Raw genomic sequence first — 14,204 nt, 5'->3', positions numbered from 1 at the left:
GCTGCCGCATTTTGTACAAGCTGCAGTTTCTGGATATTCTTCACGTAGAGCGCATTGCAGTAATCCAGCCGTGACGTGACTAAGGCATGGGTAACTGGAGAAAGGGTAGCAGCTGGTGCACTAACCGAAGCCGTGCAAACTCACCCCTGGCCACCGCCTCCACCTGAGCTTCCAAAAGCAGAGCCGGGTCCAGTAGTACCCCCAAGCTGCACTTCAAGGGGAGTGCAACCCCATCCAGAACCAGTAGAATCTCCTTATCCCGATTGGCTCTCCTACTGACCAACAGTACCTCCATCTTGTCTGGATTCAGTCTCAGTTTATTAGCCCACATCCAGCCCATCACGGCCTTCAATCCCCGATTCAGGACATCCATTGCCTCTCTAGGATCAGGTGACAAGGAGAGATAGAGCTGAGTGTCATCTGCATATTGCTGACAACTCACTCCAAGTCTCAGAATGACCTCTCCCAGCGGCTTCATGTAGATGTTAAACAGTATGGGGGACAAAATTTAACCCTGCGGGACCCCACAGGCCAATGGCCACAGGGCCGAGCAGTAGTCCCCCAGCACCACTTTCTGGACCCTCCCCCCCAAGAAAGGAATGGAGCCACTCCAACACAGTACCTCCAATTCCCATACTCCAGAGACGGTCCAGAAGGATACCATGGTCGATGGTATCGAATGCCGCTGAAAGGTCCAGCAGAACCAACAGGGATGCACTCCCCCTGTCTAGCTCCCAGCGTAGGTCATCCTCTGCAGCTGGGACTCCACCACACACTCTGTCGCCTTGCCCAAAAAGGGCAGGTTAGATACAGGTCTATAGTTGTCCAGGTTGGAGGGATCAAGGGAGGGCTTTTTTAATAGTCGTCTTACCACCGCCTCCTTGAGGCACAATGGCATCCTGCCCTCCCTTAATGAAGCATTAATAATCACCTCCAACCATCTACCTGTCCCCTCCCTGGTAGCTTTTATTAGCCATGAAGGGCAAGGGTCAAGAGCGCACGATGTCACTCGCACACTGCACAGGATCTTGTCCACATCCTCAGGCCTTTTTACCCTAACCCTTTTTTACCCTAATTCAGATATAATAATAGAGAAAGGACAACATATTCATGAATTGTTTTCCCCATTCCACTCTAAAGGTCACCTGTGTTTAGCATATAAAATCTGTGCTGCACTGATAATCTATGAAAATATTTCTCAGTATAACATGGCTCCCTTTCTTCTGTATGTTAACAAAAATATCTTAAGATCTAAGTATATTAAACATTCTTAATCTTGTAAATTGCAATTCAGATTTCAATCCATCCATCCTGTGCTATTGAGCATGTCCATCGCAAACAATAACGTGCCAATATCATTCTTGCCTTACCAAAATAACAGCTCCTGAATTCCTGTGTCTTTTGTTATGTGCTATCATGTCATTATGTTGTAACAACCATTTCAAGTTTGTACAAAGTGAGATGTTATCATTGCAAACATCCTCCCATATATAACAATTTTATATTGTTGGTCCTTTCACACAAAATGTTTTCACTAAAATTTCCACCACCACCACCACACACACACACACACCCTGAGCAGCCGGATATTGGTTCTAGGTCACTGACTTCCAGTATTTCTGTATTCTAAGCCTCTATTTTTGCAAACTTGATCTGGGCATTTTCCAGATTGTGTGCTGCAACATACTCACAACCTATCTACTAATTGCCCTTCCATATTGCCTGTTTCCACATCGGTGTCGCTGCATTGTCAGCAGGCTGCCGTTCACATTTCCCATGCCTTGATTTGAATTTTAATGATGTGTTTTTGCCCTACAATGTTGTAAATGTGCTGCAGGAAAGTAGCTTTTTTTTCCCGTTGTAGGGAGCCTTTCCCTGCATTTTATGCGTTGTAGCATTTTGCAGTGTGGACAGTTCTTTGCTCCCCACCCCAGGAGAAAAACAGGCAGGGAGAAACCTTGGCTTTCCCCTCCTTTCCTCCCCACAGATCCCAAGCCCCACACCTCCCACCTCCTCCTCCGCTTGCTTCCAGTATAACTTGAGCTTGTCGACACAGAAGGGGAGGGGAGAGCAGCAGATTTCTGAATCCAACCCTTCCTTGTGCACGTTTTACTGAAGAGGAAGCCCACTGAACTAAATCACTTACTCCTGTGCAATCCCACTCGTTTAAGAGCCTCCCCATATTTTACAACTTTTAAAAAGGCAGTCAAGACACATTTGTTCACTCAGGAGGCAAGCAGTGAGGGCAGTGGCGGAGAGGAGAAAGGGGGTGTGTGGGTAGGTGAGTGGTGGGGAGGGGCCGGCTGCAAGTGGGTGGCTGACACTGGGCAATGAAGCAGGGGCTGTGGCAGGGGGCAAAGAGATCAACAAAGTCCTAGTGCACAGATACTCTGTGCAGGGTCAGCTAGTTTAATTTTTTTTTAAAAAAAATCACAGCACACATACTCCACGACTCCATTGGCGCAAGTGGAGCAGGAATAGGGGCAAATAAATGAGTTTCAACGAGAATATGGACCGTCCTGCCGGGAAAATACGTTTCAGCGGATGGAAAGTATGAATGGCCACCAGCTTACAAGGAAGCATTAAACCACGCTTCACTCTCGTTTTGAAACTGCTGCACTATTCCGTCACAGTTTACAGCGCATTAACTGTTGCAGATCTCCTAGTCCAGAAAACATCCTGTAGAGCCTACCTAGATAACATGCTCTTAAGGCTTTTCAGGCGCCTCCTGTGTTTTTAGATTAACCACTTCCTCTTGGCAAGCGGAGCCTGCCTCCCTGATCCTGACTAGGGGCTTCGTGAGTAAGTGGCCCTTGATTCCTTGAGCTACACAATTCAGCTGTGAACTGCCACAGCAGGCAGCTGTGCAGGCTTCTGTTGGGGACCCTTTGAAAGGGGGCTCAGCAAGCAGGAAGGAAGACCGCGAATGGGAGTCAGGGAGTCATTCACCTTCTGTTCTGTTGGAGATCCAGCTCCAGATGGCATTGACCTTTTGTACCAGTAACCCTAATGACCACTAGGGTCATTGGCAGAGGCGTAACTAGGGAAAACGGCACCCGGGGCAAGCACTGAAACTGCGCCACCCCCCTGCCGTGCCCCCCCCGCCGCCGCCCCCCAGCATACATCTGACTGACACACATGTGTTTTTTCCTCACAACAACCCTGTGAAGTTGGCTTGAATCTCAAACAACAGAATTATGATGCAATGATGATACACACTACATTATACTTAGGTTTTTCCTCACAAGCAACAACCCTGTGGAGTTGGCCTGTATCTCAAACAACAGAATTATGATGCAATGATGATACACACTACATTATACTTAGGTTTTTCCTCACAAGCAACGACCCTGTGGAGTTGGCTTGTATCTCAAACAACAGAATTATGATGCAATGATGATACACACCACATTATACTTAGGTTTTTCCTCACAAGCAACAACCCTGTGGAGTTGGCCTGTATCTCAAACAACAGAATTATGATGCAATGATGAAACACACTACATTATACTTAGGTTTTTCCTCACAAGCAACAACCCTGTGGAGTTGGCTTGTATCTCAAACAACAGAATTATGATGCAATGATTGATGATACACACTACATTATACTTAGGTTTTTCCTCACAAGCAAGAGACAATCTCCAAAAGGTCCTGGCATATAACCCCCTCCCCCATTTTTCTTGCCAAACTTTGTGTCTTTAGCAGGATACCACAGGCACTTGTTAAAGCTAACACTGCAGGTTTTTCTGAGATGGAGCTGTTATAGGAGCACTTCAGCGTAAACTGAGATCACAAGGCAAGCTTTCACAGTGCAAAAACGAGCATGCCAGCAAGCAGAACTCATGGTAAAACTCTCTTGAAACACCTTGTAACAATGCACAGGCAGATATGTTACACTGCTTGAGTCAACTCACACTGCTGTACTACCCAGGCTGTGGGAATTGACTCTCAGTTCCATATACATGCATGCATTTAAGATTGAGTGCCAAAGAATCTTTATGATTGTTTTTCTTTCTTTTGGGGCGGAGAGAGGAGCGTATAATGCAAACATTAACACCTGTTAGGCATCTGAGAACCATAGCTGGGCAGCTAAATAAAAGCCTGATTCTTTAATATGTTTCCCCCCCACATGTGGCTTCTGTAGTTTTTGCAACTCATTCAATTTCTCACCCTGACACTTGGTCTGCTGCTTCCACCCACCCGCCGCCAAATCCTTTCTTCCGTGCGGGTGTCTGTGTGTGTCCTCGTCATCCTGCCTGCGCCTGCTGCAGTGCAGCCCCAGCCCCAGCAACCACGCTTTCCTCCACGACGGTGACCGCACCACCACGTGCAGGCGAACAGAGGAGGACAGACGCACCACACGCATGCACAGTGCGACACGACACACCGGCTGAGTTGCGCATGCGTGCGTCACTGACTAGAGACCCTCTGGCTAGCAAGCCACTAGAGGGCCTCTTTCTGGCTGTTCCAGGCTAAGCGAGCGATGGAGCCAGCGAGCCTCAGCCAAGGGCAGGCACAGTGAGCAGCATGAAAGGCGCCCGCCGCGGCGCCTGCCGCCAAGCCAGGCCACTGACTGGCCGCCAGCAAAGCAATGGGGGGGGTGCGGGTGGTGCAGAAGGGACCGCTCGTGGGGGAGGGGGCGCCGACGCGCTCCCTTGACTGCTGCAGCGCTGCTGCACTGAGCAGGAGAAATTTGTATTAAAAAAATTTTTTTTGTTTAAAATTTTTTTGGTCATGGCGGTGCCCCCCATGTGACCCGAAAAGATGGCGCCTGGGGCACGTGCCCCCCCCTGCCCCCCATAGTTATGCCTCTGGGCATTGGGGGTAGTGATAGATCTCTAGGGTCTCCTTCTCTTTTCCTATTTATCTCTGCCCCTTTGACCCTTCTATTGATAGAATGTACTCAGGAACTTCCTGGGAGTGACTTCCTCCCCCCCCCCAATGTTCTTAGCGCTCTCTCTCTCTGAGCACCATGTAGCCAGCTGTTAGATATAGGTCTTTCCTATCATCATGAACTTCTGAATAAAGTAGATTAGTTTAACCTTACACGAATCTCCTTGCTTATCATTTACAAGCTGTTGCCCTTAAGACCCTGTTAACTTTTGCTGTCATGGAAGTGAGTTAGCTCCTGAAATACTCTGCTGTAGAAGTAATTACATGATCTTTGACATGATCCCCACCACGTTAAGGTCATCTGAGGAGGGCCATCTCCAGTTACCACCAGTACGTCTGGTGGCAACTCAGAGGCGGGCCTTTTCTGTAGCCACTCCTGGGCTGTGGAATGCACTCCCAGCAGAAATCCGTAATCTGACTTCATTATTGGCCTTCAGGACAGCACTTAAGACCTATCTGTTCAGCCTGGCTTTCCGGGGTTTTAAAACTGTGGTGGTGGTGTTTTATTGTTAATTGGTTTTATATTGCTTTTTATAGTTTTTGATTTTAACTGTTAATTGATTTTAATTGTTTTTATTTTAATGTAAACCACCCTGAGTCATTTTTGGAAGGGTAGTATAGACATCAAATAAATAAATAAATAAATAAAGACTAATTACCCCCAACATTAGGGCCAGGCAGCAACTGGAAAATGGCAGCCACAGCAATAGGTCCAGGAGGAACTTGAGAAGCAGTTCTGACATGTACAGGAGAGAAGTCGTATTCGCGGCTTCATGTAATTGCAGCTGAAGCATGTTGGAAAGCCCAGGTGCTAATTGAGCAAAGCGGCCCCTTTTAAAGGGGCGACTCTCTGATCTGTAGCAAGAGCCCTATCCAACTCATATTTAGCAATAGCAACTGACTGTCCAACCACAGCTGTCCAGTGGCTTTTGCTGGTGACTACCTTATGCTTCTTTTTAGATTGTGAGCCCTTTGGAAACAAGGAACAATCTGATTTAGTTATTATTTGTTTTTCTGTTTAAACCACTTTGTGAACTTTGGTTGAAAAGTGGTATATAAATATTTGTGGTAGTAGTACTTGTCCTTCAGGTGCAAGATCTGTCTGTGGCAAAAAGAGGTGTTCGTTCACTAATGCTCAGCAAGTAGCACAGTTGAGAAATGAAAAGAAAAATTCACAAGGTACTTATATATGCCACATATTTATATACCGCTTTCAACAGTGGTTTGCATAGAGAAATAAAAATAAATAAAGTTGGATCCATGTTCCCCAAAAGCTCACAAGCTAAAAAAGAAACATAAAATAGACACCAGCAACAGCCACTAGAGGGATGCTGTGCTGGGGCTGGATAGGGCCAGTTGCTCTCCCCCTGCTCAATAAAGAGAATCACCATTTTTAAAAGGTGCCTCTGTTAACAAAAGATCTTGTGCAGAGGCAGAAGTCCAGACAAGGCACAATGACAGAAGTGTCCTAGTTTGTATAGCCAAAGAATCAACCAAGGCCATGAGAACAAGTATACAAGAATCAATGAGCACCCAAGCTACATATTTTAGGGACCCTGATGCAGCAGCTGAGAGGAGATGTATGTGCAGCACAACTGGAGCATACTGCAATCTTTTCAAAAACGGAAGTTGTTCACATGACCAAAGTGAGCAGGGGGTGGGGGAGCCAGGAGCCTACCTGCCTTCCTCCACAAGATCCGAGCTCAAACAGGGCTCCGCTGCCCATGCACCCAGACAAGGAGTGTGGTGGCGAGCCAGGCAGCAATTGAGAGGCAGCGGGGAGGAAGCTGGGCTGCCAGGAATTCCACAATGAAGTGCACAAGCCGTGCGGTGCATTGGGAAATCTCTCTGCTGCGGGGCCACTCCTTCCCCCGGACTCTATGGTCAAGATAGCTGCTGGCAGCCCGGGAGCAACTGCCAGCACCCCAAGTACCCCGATGACCAGAGAGTGAGGTAGGAGGCATGCGCTTGTCCGCCTACCTCACTTTCTGCCTGGGTAGAAAAGCAGGGCTACCTGGGGGAGCAGCAGCAGGATCGGGAGTGATCCCGGCACTTCTCATGACCAGCCTTAACTGGGCTAGCTGTGTCCTACCCAGGTAGGGCTGGTTGTGAGAACTGCCTTACTGTTTGTTTTTCGGTTCGGGGAAATAACAACAAAGTTTCAAGGCGGTGCGGGGGAGCACAATTGGAAATTACTCAGGACAAATGAGACCACCAATCAAATCAATGGGTAAAAGAAATTGTACAAGAAAGTGTTTACCCTGCATGATTTTCAGAGCATATTGCAATCCTGTTGGCTGAGTGGGCCCCTATTCTGGTGAATAGTTCCCCTACCACTTTCTCTTCCTATTACATCATGATGACATGCAGCTGTAAATAATGGCCATTACCCTTTCCTGCCACTGCTGCACTACTAGGAATTGAGGGTGCCCCTCCAGTTGATACTCCAAAATAAAAGAGATTCTGGTGGTCCATTTGCAGCCACCTACACTTTGTGTGGGGCAAGGAGACCCATCCTCACTGCTGCCCTAGAAAATTTGCCTGCCCAATAGCCCCACTCAGTATTGTAGAGGAGGAAGAAGGTATCCATTCAGAGATGAAGTGTCTGTGGACCTTTTTCAAATGGACCATTATAATGCACAAGGACAAATGCAAGATTCTTCCTTGAAAGTGTAGAATTTCAGTATTTAAAATGCATGCAGCTACTGCTAATCAATATAAAGATAATATTGTTGTTTGTGTTGAGAATTCTAATGCTTCTTAATACTTCTTAAATAGCAACACTGATCACAAGCAAGTACTAGTTTGCATTGTGATGTTGTTGAATTATCATCCGGCAGGACGATGATAAATCCTCTAAAAATGTGGATCCAGGGATTCCCCTATCTTGCCCTTCCCCTCTCACTCCAGATTTCCATCCAGAAGAGAACTGCCAGTGTTGATACATTTTTGTTGGAAAATTAACCGTGAGTGGCTGATGGCAGCTGACTATATAAATCAAAAGCTAACTTGTTGTTCAGGTTTGTCTTGTTCAATTAAGTCATTAAGAACCTCACCTAGTCATGTATAAATACTGGCTTATGCATGCAGATGGTACCCAAGATAATTATGGGAATTGGATGATGAAAGAAAGGTGTGTGAACAGTGCAGTAGTATCTACTAGATAATGCAAAGCACATATAGATTACTGTGAATGTCTCCTAGCATGGATATGCATCCAGCGTAATGTGTCTCATGCACACTGAGCATTTTGGAGTTCTTGGCACTTAGCATGAGAAGGTTCTTCTGTAACATGGCTGTCATAGTGTCATCTCCCCCTGCTTTTGCTTTTGCTTTTCTCTTCCTCTCTGCTAAATGCTGCTGGCAATTTGCAACTGAGCTTTTCATTTTGAGACCACTTGCAGATCTCTCGGAATTTACTCCAACCAAGTGTCTCTTGATTGGCTCCAGCTTGTGACCATGATGCACACCTGCTGGCAGGGCTGGCCTTAGGGGCAGGGAAGCCTGAAGAGGGTACTGAGTTGAGCTTGGTGGTTTGCTGTTCATTGAATGAACTGGGGTGGGGGTAGGGCAAAGGTACTCCTCTCTAAGCCACCTAATGGTGCAGTGGGGAAATGACTGGACTAGCAAGCCAGAGGTTGCCAGTTTGAATCCCCGCTGTTACGTTTCCCAGACTATGGGAAACACCTATATTGGGCAGCAGCGATATAGGAAGATGCTGAAAGGAACAATCTCATACTGTGCAGGAGATGGCAATGGTAGACCCCTCCTGTATTCTACCAAAGACAACCACCAGGAGTCAACTCAACACCAACTCGGCAGCACACTTTACTTTGCCAGCTCTCTGATCTCCAGTGAGTTTTGTTTTCTTTATCATACAAGGAATCTGAATACACCAGACACCAACTGAATACTGCTGGGACAGGGATGTGAAAGCCCAGTTGGGCAGGATGTAAAATTAATTTTTAAAAGTCTTTTTCCCATTTCCCCTCAAAGGAATTCCCCTCCCCCCTCCAAAATTGGAAGGGGTAGAAAAATGGATAATGAAACATTTTATTTTAGAATTATGGATAAAATATTTAAGAAAAGGTGTTCAAATATATTCATACAATAAAAGGGGTTCTGGCTTTTGCTCTCTCAGACTTCTTGCTTGCTTCACACTCCTCCATCTTCAGCAGCGTGTGACAGAAACTGGTCTATGTTTGGAAATATACCACACCAAGAAATAAACAACATGTGAAAAGGTAGAGAGGCTTGTCTCAATCCAGGCAATAAAGTTTTAATAAGTCATTAAGATGATAAAAAGGAAGGATCAGAAGAAGCAGAAACTGCTGGTAGTGATCACTCAGAAAATGAGACTAATTAGACAAATTCCATGATTAATGTGCTCACCGTACTCTTCAGTCGGCAGTGCACCCACATGACCCCACACTGCTCCGAGCAGTGTGGATCTCTGGAGCCCAGGAAAATTAGTTCTGGCCTCCAGGAATCTCAAGATGCATTACGCAAACAACATGGTGCTTTGAGCGATCCCTCTTCTAGCTGGGTGCCCGGCTCGGTGTATGCTTACTATGATGATTACTACCAATATTACTACTACGAATACCACCTGCAACTAGTGATGCACACGACCACAGACCGTGTGCCCTCTAACCCGGTTAAGGGCCAGGCCTAAAAGTCAGGCTAGCAGGAACGGAAGCCCCGGGATTGGGAGTGATCTCAGTGCTCCACACGAGCAGCCCATCCCAGACTGGGCTGCCCTAGCCTGGGCTGGAGTGTTCATGTGAATAGCCTCCTTGTCTCCTGATCTTGGTTCTTCTGTTTGCCTTGACTCTTGGCTTTGACATTTGACTCCTGGCTTTTGCTTCCTGACCCCAGTTCCTGTCCTGTTTCCTTGCTCCTGGTTCTCTGCTGGGTCCTGCCAGCGGATTCTGACTCATCCTCCAGTGGCTGCCACCACCCAGCACTGAGTGCATCTCAGTAAATCTTATATTAGATCTGGCCAAATACAGTTCAGTTAAGATAGTAAAACAGCTTTCCACACAATCTTTAATAGGGCCCAGCTAAGCTAGTTAAGCTATTCCTCTGCAGGGAAGAGGCTACATCAGTATTTATAGTGGGGTGGTGGCACTAGTAAATGCATGCTTGTTTTCAAAATTTGTATCCTGCCTTTCAGTTTGAGATTTTCAAGGCAGCTTAAATTATAACAACATTAACAGTTGCAATAAAAATTACGTGAACACCAGCTTGGTGGAAGAGAACTTGAAATACAAGCAAATAATACATTGAAATTCTAATTTTGAAATTCTAATGCTGTTCCGATGCTGATCGTATTGGAAGAATTCAGATATAAAGTTCACCAAATTCTGTAACTGAAAATTGGAAAGTAGAAGGAACCGAATACAACCTTCCACAGAGATTACTAAGATTACTATGAGGATGTGTACCTATTTTGGATTATGTGACTAACAGAAACCTAATTCATCCATCTGGCAGTCCTTACACAATTCCTTCTGCAGTGTCTTGGGTACTGTCAGCCTCACAGTCCAGCTAGAATCACATGGAGGAATAATGAATAGAAGGCTGTAAACTTCTCATGGACCTCTTGGGACAACTAGTCCCCAAACAACACTGATTACCTTAGCCGTGTCATTGATAGCTCTTTTATTGACTGCTGACCTTGCATTAATCATCACCAGCAAACAATCTGCTTAACCAGGGTACTTCACTTCTTGCAATTTCTTGCCAGTAAAATATTGACAGAAAGACGCCACTAGGTGGCAACCTTGTGACACTCTTTGCATTTTACATCCCTGCACAAGGACAGGCAATGCATTTGCTGCACAGTTAAGTGGCCACCTAATGGTGCAGTGGGGAAATGACTTGACTAGCTAGCTAGAGGTTGCCAGTTCAAATCCCCGCTGGTATGTTTCCCAGACTATGGGAAACACCTATATCGGGCAGCAGCAATATAGGAAGATGCTGAAAGGCATCATCTCGTGCTGCACAGGAGGAGGCAATGGTAAACCCCTTTTGTATTCTACCAAAGAAAAACCACAGGACTCTGTGGTCTCCAGGAGTCAACACCGAGTCAATGGCACACTTTACCTTTAAGTGGTTAAAGAATGGTAGAAAAATGGATTCCACACATACAGTTTTCTCTCTCTCCCAGGCCACGCAAAGTTCCATTGGGCATGCATGGCGGCCTCCAAAATGGCCACCACCACTGGGATGAAGCCTGGAACAGTCAAGGTCGAAGACCACCCAAACTGTGATTTGCCACATAATGGAGACCGCTGGGGGGGGAGGGGGAACCTCTGGAGATCCACCCCCCCATGGCCTTGGAGAAACCCCCCGGAGGGGATGAGTAATAAATAAATAAATAAAATTACCTCCCCAAATCACAACCCCCCCCCATGACTGTGGGGATTTAGTCTGATAATGAACCGAACGGGGGGGGGGGTTTCGGTTCAATATCGGACCATTGGACCAAACAGGTTCGATGTTGAACCTGTTCAAACTTCCCTAATGGGCCCCTAGAGCACCTGTTCCCTGGGGGAATCCCCCAGAACACTGAATGCAGCATGCACTACACTGTGGGATACCCAGATATCTCAGAGCAATCTACACGACCAACGGAGCAGCAGGGATTGTGTGGGAGCTCCGCACTCCCACCAAGCAAAAAATGATCGTCTTGGGGGACAGCAAGTTTTGTGAAGCCTTCCTTGCCCTGCCTGCCCAAAAGGTTGTGTGAATGGCCCCATCCTCTCCTTCTGGCCCAATATGGCAACCAACAAATTACCCACTACATGACATTCCAGAAAACAGATTTCACTTTCTGCTTTGTGGAATAGTACAGGGATAGGGAAACAAGTACATTTTGCAGGCATTCTGTTCAAGTACTTTAAAAAAACACAAGGGCTTTTGCAAATATTCAGAAAAAATGCTTGCAAACACCCATACATCTTCACCTCCTGTCACAATCTAAGGTATGGAAAAGAAGAAGAAAGCAGAAACCCCCTAACTTTGCCTGAAAAATGGGATGGAGAGAACTGGTGAAGCAAGGAAGCCAGGGTCCATAGCTGGTAATGGGTCTGTGCTTTCCACCCCACACTGTAGCAGAGGTGTTCTCAACTTTGGAGCGCCAGATGTTGTTGGGCCACAACATCCCCTCATCCCCAATTGCAATGAATTGGGGCTGGGGATGAGGATGAGTGGCACTCCAACAACAATGTCTTCCAACCCAAGGTTGAGAACCCTTGCTATAGGTTGCAAAGATGCCAGGGGGAGACCATTTGGAATCCATTCTGAAGATCAATTGTCCTGAAATAGGTTATGATTTAAAAAACAAAACAAAACAGGGAGTTTGCATTTTTGAGCATCTCTTAAAAAAAAAATATTGCTCCATTCCTAGTCCTGATATGCCGCTTCCCCTATGCCCATCGCCCAGCACAGCAGTCAATCATCTGTGTGCCTTCATAGAATGCTTATCAACCTGAAGTGGTTGAAAGTGGTGGCAAGTTTTTTGGAGTGGTGTGTGTTTGTGTGCATGGGAGTGGAGTGAAATAGCAGGAAGTTTCAAACTCCCCTCTCTCTGTCTGCAGTGATGATCAGCAGAGCCTCCCTGTAGAGAAGCTATATCTTTTAATAGATCTTTTGTGGTGTGTGTGTGTGTGTGTGTGTGTGTGTGTGTGTGTGTGTGTGTGTGTGTGTGAGAGAGAGAGAGAGAGAGAGAGAGAAGAGCACTGTGTCAGCTTCTCCTTCCTTGCAGCATCTGCTGAGCCAAGGAACCTTCCTCTGCAGGTGGAGTCTATCAACGTGCATAAAAACATCCCTCAGCTCAGTCCCACAAGTTGTATTATGATTACATGGAATACTGTTCTTTCAGTATGAACACAGACAAGAGAGGAGGTGTCCTAAATAAATACTTAGTCCCAACCCCCAATTATTATTTTTTTTTGGGGGGGGGACAAAGATTAAGATCTAAAATTAATATATTTAATGGGCAAGAAGGGAGACATTTATTTTTCCTCTCCCACCCCTGTCAGTTCTGTTTGAGCCCCCATTAACAGCATGCCTGATCGGCATACACCGTCACTACCATACGGGAGACAACCTATATGTGTCACACACAATATAACAATTGGAATAACTGGCCGATATTCCACATAACTTCTTTGCCTTTGATCGGGAGGTCAAATTCTGAGAAGAGGTTTGTTTTCTATTAAATGTGAATGGCAAGGATTCCTACCTTCCCAGATTTTGGGACAATTAGTTCAGAATGGATACTGGCAGTCAGCCCAATCAGACTGAGGAAGCATAGAAATAAGGCATATTGGCAGTGGTGGTAGTGTTATTGAAAAACCTGGACAAAACAGGCTGAGCAAAATGAGAGGTGCTCTGTGCTCTGAGCACTTTCTGGATCCTCTTGTTCTAACACCCATTGATTATTGGCTGGAATGCTGCCATGCCCAGGTTTGTGTAACTAGAGACACCAACAGTTGAACCCAAATCCCTGAATAGTTTTTTAGAGTGTGTAATGGGCTGGATGGGGGCCAGATAAGTCAAGTGACTGTCTAGTTCTAGATATCAGGCTACTTCAAGCAATCATTAATTAAATAGGACAAGCATCCTATTCAAATGTGGAAGCTGTGCATGCTTCCATCTTGCAACTTCCATCTGTGCATGCTTCCATCTTGCAAGTAAAAAGCAAAGTAGGAAGAGGGGAAAGTGATTGTGTGCGAAGCTCATGCTGGGTAGGAGGGCTCCATCCTAACCAGCAGCTGTTCTCAGCTGTTGAATGAGGTAGGAGCAAAAGCTCTCCTACCCAGCATGAGCCTCGCACACAATCACTGCCCCCTCCTCCCCTTTGCTTTTTACTTGCACATGATGACAAAACTTGGATGGGATTCTTGTCCTACCCAATTAGTGAGTGTGTGAATTAGCCAACCATATTACATGGGTCCGAAAACCACCACATTAGTTGCCAGTTTCAAGGCACAGTCTGAAGTGCTGGTATTGACTTTTAACTGAGCAAACCTGCTAACTGAGCAAAGAGGCACCTTTAAAAAGTGAGGATTCTTATTATTGGGTGGGGGGAAGCAACTGGCCCTATCCAGTCTCAGCACAGCATCTCTCCAGTGGCTGTTGCTGGTTATGTTTCTTTTTTAGATTGTGAGCCCTTTGGGGACAGGGGGAACCATTTTATTTATTTATGTCTATGTAAACCACTTTGGGAACCTTTGTTGAAAAGTGGTATATAAATACTTATAGTCGTATTCATAAAAAGGCCCAATTCCCTTTGAGACACT

This window comes from Hemicordylus capensis, chromosome 3 (assembly GCF_027244095.1).
Source record: "Hemicordylus capensis ecotype Gifberg chromosome 3, rHemCap1.1.pri, whole genome shotgun sequence".
Classification (NCBI taxonomy): Eukaryota; Metazoa; Chordata; class Lepidosauria; order Squamata; family Cordylidae; genus Hemicordylus; species Hemicordylus capensis.
Note: the sequence above shows the minus strand (reverse complement) of the source record.